This window comes from Triticum aestivum, chromosome 2B (assembly GCF_018294505.1).
Source record: "Triticum aestivum cultivar Chinese Spring chromosome 2B, IWGSC CS RefSeq v2.1, whole genome shotgun sequence".
Lineage (NCBI taxonomy): Eukaryota > Viridiplantae > Streptophyta > Magnoliopsida > Poales > Poaceae > Triticum > Triticum aestivum.
Genome location: NC_057798.1, coordinates 281,304,391 through 281,312,137, shown reverse-complemented (window position 1 = coordinate 281,312,137; position 7,747 = coordinate 281,304,391).

Here is a 7,747-nt window from a genome sequence, read left to right as displayed (position 1 = left end):
TCGCCAATATTTTGGCTACCCCGGGCAAGATCCAAACAGCCCCTCCCAACAGATTCAAATCCCTCGTTCGCCGTGGAATTTTGCCATGTGTTGTTTTCATGGACTAGCAAGATGCCCGTGCATTGCACGGAACATCAAGATGCATTTTTTACAAACTCCCGCATGCATGCAAGGGATAATTAATGTCCTCCTTTGCTAGTACCACGAGGCAAACACCATTAATATTGCATCGATTAGTGTTAGTGGCCTTGTATATCTGCAAATTGTAATTTTGATAGTGGCCCCTTGTATATAAAAATGGAGGGAGAAATATGAGAGATAAGGTGAGGAGGAGTGGGGCGTGGTGCCGTGGTGGTGACTGGTGGTCGGACTGGGCGGAGGCATGGGGATGGACGGCGCATTATGTCTAGGTTTGTATCTCTCTCACACACACCCACGTAGGTGGGGGACGTGCACGAAGAGAAGAGGTGCACGCACGGCGCACGTACTCCCGTCTCTTTCCCAACCACACCCGCGCGGGTACACGGTGGAACTCATTTCTGTACGAAAAAGGCAGCCCACGTGGTAATTTGGCACGTGTACTGGTTGTCCACTTGGTGGAGGGAGGATCGTCTACCACGGGTGAACAAACAAATTGCGACTTGACGCGTTATGTTAAATTAAAAAAAGAGGCAAACCATGTGGGGCCTACCTTAGAGGCAAGGCTCTATACACTGGAGTACTTTTGATGTGTCCCGTCAACTCGCAGAACGAGGAGAAGCTTGCTTAGTACACCGTCTCCCCCGCCCACGGGCGCGGTGGCTCGCAGGATGAGGTGAAGCTTACTACTACTGTACGCCTTTACGCCCGCTCCCTCGCCCACGCGCGCGGTGGCTCGCAGCACGAGGAGAAAATTTTACTACTCCCTCTGTTTACTCCTCGTCCCTACTACGTACTTTGGTTAGTACTCCCTCCATTTACTTATACAAGGCCACTATAAAAAAATACATTTTGCATCTATACAAGGCCACAAATAGTAATCGAGACAAAAGTTACTACTCCCTCCTTTCCAGTTTATGGCTCAATTTCAAAATCTCTCCAACCAAGGTAGACGGTGAGTGGTCGAATTAATTTCGTAGTTTGCACAGTACGCTCGTTTTTCTCAAGAAGTTATGTTTACCGAGGCATTAATTAGAACGAATGCATGAATGACCACTAAATTTCCATGAACTTGTACATGCATTGGTTAGTTTCCTCTTGACACTGCTTGCGTCGGGTGATCTAACGCACCTCGAAATCCAACATGTAATGGTACTACTACTAGTATAGTAGAATTGAGACTTATCAAACGGAAAAACGAATGTTTTTTAGATGAGCCCTATAAACCCTAGTGGGTACGTACTCCGTAAAAACAGATTTTTCCAAAACTAAGTCGCTCCCTTTCATGAATTCTGTAGTATACTCCTCCGTCGACGCTCCCTTTCATGAATTATGTACTTCCTGTCGCCGACATGTGGGACATATAGCAACCGGGTCGATGTGTCAAGCACCAAATAACAGTGCAGAACAGCAGGGGGGACGCACCCCACTCGTACCGGCCCAGTAGTAGTAATGAGCAATGAGACGTCAAATCACAATGCCGCACCTTCCCAGACGGACGAAGCAACCATTATTTCACACTTCGGTTCGACATCATCTCAAACCACGTACTAGTATTGCTTCTGCCTCAAGAGGGACACGCGCATCACCTTGGTACATCATGACACGTGGGGCCGCATGACAGGCCATGCTCCCCCGCTGATCACTCGGTAAAATCACCTCATTTTTACTATACTTCCTCCGTATCGGTTTACTACATGGCATGCACGTTGTTCTAGGTTTAGAATTTAACTGGCTATATATATATATATATATATGATGATGAACAGTATGCTAGCCTTTTAAAAAATGTATACTTTTGTACAGTAGTACTATCGATGGATTGCGCCGAGCAAAAATTGAAATTTTAAAAAAAGGTGGTACATATAGAGAGCGCTCGTCGCCAAATTATGCATATAGTACTATTAAAAAAGCTAGTATGTGCTTAATTGGGGTGCTAAATTCTATTAAGGAAATACTAGTACTAGTATGTACATACTGAAGAGTTAAAGTAACAAGAAGAAATATAACATAGTTCTGCTGGGGGCTCAGCACAACACACCCCTCAAATTAAACTAAGCACACCTGAAATTAAACTATGCAACTAATCCGGTAGACAGTGCATTACAAGTTTAGAACCACCATGAGCAACGGCACTGCCACCTTACTCGGAGTCCTCGTCCACGTCCTCGACTTCGTCCTTGTCCCTCTTCCTCTTGGCCGATACTTCTTTGCTTGAACCGCCAACTTGGCTGTTGCTCTTCATCCAACCCTTGTAGATATTGAAACAAAGGTAGCCATCCATTGCAGCGTAGTGGATGTGGTCTATATCTAGTACATTCCGCTGCCATGCATGACGATGAAACGTGTAATGAGGTTTCTCCAGTTTACGGTACGAAGGATGAACCATGGCTCCTGCCAGGGTCAGCATTGAGGGCTGACGAGAGGGCACCAGCCGATTCTTCTGGAGGTCGAAGGGTTGCCTACAACGAGGCCTATCCGACCCAGGACTTCTTTGTCGTTCTTAAAGTCTACAGTAACGAATTTCACTGTTTTGTCCTCGAGGAAGTTCTTAAAATCCTGGCACTCAACGTCGGCATGGCATATCTGGTAGCCCAAGCAAACGTTATGTGCACAAACCTGGATCACGGCGGGCTTCTTCCTCTCTTCATCCTTTAGATCCTTCTCTCATCCCACGACTGTGGTGTACTCAACATCTAGCCCAGTGACCCACTCATCATGTGAGTTTCCGAACATGCGTCTGAAGTGAGAAAGGCATCCTTGCACCATCGCGGAAGCACGCGTGTAGATGACGTCGAACTCATCGCCGGTGATGGTTCTAACCTTGTACTCACCGTCGATCGGGGAGATTTGGGACGCCATGGATTTGGGAGGAGGGTTAGGATTAGTGGAACTACTGTAATGTGAATGGATGGGATGACTAGGAGCGAACCACCATAGTATTAAAGGACGTGCGGGGACGAGTAGGAGCGAACTGCCAGCGTGCGAACGTCAAGGTAGTGGCTTTCCATTCTCCCATGATATGGGCTTCTGAGAGCCCTTGGATCTGAGATCGAATGGTTGCATGGCGTGATTCTAGACCTATGGGTGAATATCCTATCCTGGAGGGTTATTCTACAAATTTTCAGCAATTAGCATGCGACCGTTTGATCTCAGATCCAAGGGCTGCCAGCAGCCCGTTTCATGGTCGCGCCTACCACGACCGTCACGTCGCTCGCGCAGTCGTGCCCTTGGAGATTTCACATGGTGGGTTAGTCTATCTGATGTTGGCATGTCATACATAGTCATCACTTAGTCACTCCTACTACAACAAGGTTGGCTATAAGGTTGGCTATAAGTGTATTTTTTTACTCCTCTCTATCTCTTACTTCGTACTCCCTCTGTCCCATAATAGTCTCAAAAATGTTCTTATATAATGGGACACTGGGAGTACTAGTATTTATTGCATTTGCCAAGGAATGACCTCTTCCAATGAAATGGTGTTGCTAAGTTTGCTTCATTTAATTATCTATAGTCTCAAAATTGTCTTTTCACCTAGGTACACGCGCTTAGCACCGTTTCTTCCTTGGGTTACCAAACTAGTCTCTCTCTTCGTGATTAACTTGCCACATCAGACTTTATGCCTATCTGGTAAGCTTAAGCACCTGTAGGAGCAAGTACAATAGTGCGCTTTACATGGCATTTTTGCATATGTGGAGGAAATAGAGGCAAGGAATAAGTGGAGAAGTGGGCTCTCATGCAAGAGCCAGCCTCTACTACATGGAGGAGCATTGGGAGAGGCACCTGTATGGAGGTGGTCAGGAATCGGTCGTAGCGCCGCAGTTAAAATGATAATGGCAAGTCAAATCACAGGGCCCCACCTGTCCAGCAGTAACTCGCTGTCAAATCACACAGCCCTACGTTTGCAGCAGCCTACTCCCTCGTCTTCTCGCGTCTCTGTCGAACCAACTAGGCAGAACTTCCCCGCCTACCGCGCAGGAAAAACCCTGCCCTCGACTTTTAAATACAACTACTCCCTCCGTCTAGGTGAGTAAGTCATCTTACGAAAACCAAATAATCCCAAAATACTAAGGCATGGTGCATTAACTTCTACCTCGTTTCTTGTTTCTTCACATATCAACCAATAAGAATCCAATGATATACTTTTTGTGACATAGTAACTCATATTTAGTTAGTCAAATGGATGACCTAGAACTATGTGCAGGCCCTATAAACCGAGACGCCTACAAATAAAAAACCGAGATGGAGAGGGTAGTTCAGCACGTATCTTTTTAGATCAATATAGTCGGATTCACCAAGGAGCAAAACCAAGTGGTAGGCTGCTCCTGTCGTGTTGGCATAGCAACTCAAGGAGGGTCAGTCCGCACACGAGATGGCGACACACTTAACAGGACCCCTTTGGCAGACATGTGGCTCATCCACCATCTTGTTCCACGTGCGATGCACCAAATTACAGTTCGGAGGAGCGCTTGGAATTGCAGGCACCCCGGTCGTAGCGCCGCAGTAGTAGAAAATGAGCGATGAGGGGTCAAATCACAAAGCCCCACCTTTCCCGCATTAAGCTGGACGGACGAAGCAACCATCATTTCACTCTAGCGTGCAAGTGCCTCCACTACAAATCGGCTTCTCCCTCGTCCTCTTGAAGAAAACCGATGATGAGTGCGGCGGTAGGGTTTGTAGGAGTACTACGGCGTGCGGGGCCACATCGTAGTAAACGGGTTTGAGTTGACGCCTTAAATATGTGTGGGCCGCTTGGTTTTACGGGAATGATGCAGCATTTTGGGTTCGGGGACCAGTGGAGATATAGCACGTACAAAAAATTGTGGACGTAAGTTCGACCGAAAGGCAATGATGCATGGGCCCTGCATTTTGATATACCCGGGGCCACGTGAAATTTGCTACTCTACTCAAAACTAGTAAGGTACACATGTATTGAACGCATGAGATTTCGAAACCAAATTATGAATAAATACACACTATAGCATGTAAAGCTTTGAGTCATATATGCATGATGTAGATGTTCGTTTAGTTCTTATAGTTCATCTCATTCAAAATCAATTAGTTTTATCAAAATGTTAAGATTCATGGGGTTGCACATTGTAAATCCTAAAGTAAAAAACAAATAATGGCAATTCATTTAGAAAAAAATAGTCAATTATGATATAGAAGATTCTAGAACAAAGGAGAAGTGCTTGTGTTTTGAGGTTTGTGCATTATGCTTAAGTTCAACCATGGAGTCTTCTAAATTGTACATCTCTGCAGATCTGGTGGAATGTTGATGATATCAAACGGCCAGTTGTGGTCGGATTTGCCCATCTCTGCACTGTTGGGTTAGCTTCATCCAGCGACCATCTTTCAAAGTTATTGGCACACTATATAGTTCTTGTGCATAGTTGCATGTTTTGGAAAAACCTACTAGTGGGTTGTACTATCTATTTAGGAATAGAATATGTAAACATGGAAGTTGTAGGGAAAGAGATGACATGGAGCATCTCAATTCCTATTAGTAGGGATTGGAAAAGAGATGTCATTTGGTTCACATCATAGGAACTTTTCTATTGAATCTAGAGATGACATGTATCTCAATTCCTATGAGGAGGGATTAGTAAAGAGATGTAATTTGGTTCATATCATAGGAACTTTTCTATTGAATATATGCTAATGTTTATTTTCCTTTAAAATTAAGGGAGTATAGGAATCCATTCATATGAACCAACTGGCTCTAAAGCTATATAAATGATATCATGTTTATTTCCTTTGAAATGTAGAGTATACGAATCTATTCCTATGAACCAATTGGCTCTAAAGGAAAAAATGCTATAAAAATCATATCATATAGAGTTCCTATGATATTCCTCGACACTAAAGGATGGTTGAAATTGTTGCGGGTGATACGATGGTCTTTCTTTGTAGACTCCTCACCCATCTTTACAGTTACCTCTCGAAGATGAGTGAAATGATATATACATGGTATTCTACATGTGCAATTTGGTACATGAAAACTCGGTAAAAGTTTGTGAGGTTCTAATTTTCAATAAAGCTATATGCACTGCATTTCAAAACGGAGGGAGCATACGGTAGTTGCTAACACTCACGTGGAAGATTTGTGTGTAGGAGGAGTGGCTGTTCTGTTAAATGACATGGCAAAACTAACACTTTCGGATGCCGATCTAACGGTTCTTACGGCATTCGTCAGGAAAAGACTTGTGGCGAACGTTTGTCGGATAATGATTTACGGACACATGCATTGCATTGATACGTGCCCCCCCTTTCTCTCACGCACATGCACCCTCACGAGTCACAACTCTCCCGAGTCCTCTCGCAGACTCGCACGTGGCACCCATCGTCTATCTGCAGGTAGAGGTCACGCACATATGTGCTCTTCACACCCTACCCTCGGGACTTCTAAAAAACAAAAGACTGTGCGCACATTTTATTTTAGCTCACACGTCACCACTTATACTATTACTCTTGCGGCAAACGTTCTTTGGGCATAGTATATATTGCACTCTCACGAAGAGAAGCGGTGCACGCACGCACTAGTTCTCTCACACCCACTCACGGGTACACGTAGGAGCGCATTTTTTTGAAGCCGATACAACAAAATCACTCCACTATATATAAAAGCAGGAGCCTTAGCGCTTGCTTTACTAGGGTTCCCCTCGTTCACTCTCTCATGCTCTCCAGATCTAAGTAAGACATAGGTGGCCACACTCTCTCTCTCTCAGCTCACGGCTGGTCACAAATCGGGCTGGACAACCTCGACCGGGGCAGGGGGTGTAGGTGCATCGTTCACACTGTTGTCGGCGGCGAGGGACGAGACCAACGGCTGCCCGCGTGTCCCGATCGGCAGCCGTGCCGTTCTCTCCGAGAGAGCGCCGGCTCGGGAGGGCCTCCAACCCCTTCTTCCTCCCTGCGGTATTGGGGCCAAGATGCGGCCTCCCGACGCCGTCTTTGCGACATGCCGACGACCCTCAGGTATATATTCCTTTAAAACCTGCCTTGCTCTACTGCCCCAGCTCTTCCCCCTTCGTGTGGATCCTTTTCTACTTCCGTCCATTGTTCCAAAGCCACCTAGACTTCTACTATTATTAGAAGTAAAGCTAGTTCATAAAGTCAACTCAAAGCGTTGGTTCAAACAGGGAAGAAAGAGGGAAAGTTGTAGCATGAATCTAGGACTTGGTTCTAAGAGGAAACAGGGGAAAGTAGTAATATCTGTCACTATTTAAATAACCGTATTTCGTATTTGCGCAAACAGGGATGTCTGTCTCCATGTCGTTTCGGGATGTCTGTCGCCGTATCATTTCTATCCGCGCAATCAAAAGCACACACCTCAGTTTTAGTACAACTGCGCAAAATGAGATGGCTATCCCTTGTTGCCATCGTCTAACCTCCCGTCTTCAAGGTATCCCTACATTGGTAGTAACTAAGGTAGAATGACCAACACAATCTAAAAGAAGCTGATTCGTATGTTTTACTTCCTAATTGCAGTGCAGGGACGAGCGAAAACAACTGCATCCTAGTCCGGAATGCACTTTCTACCTGTTCATCCATGGACCGAGGACTAGCTGGCACGGCTGCACGGTGGTTTTTTGGATAGGTGTGCGGA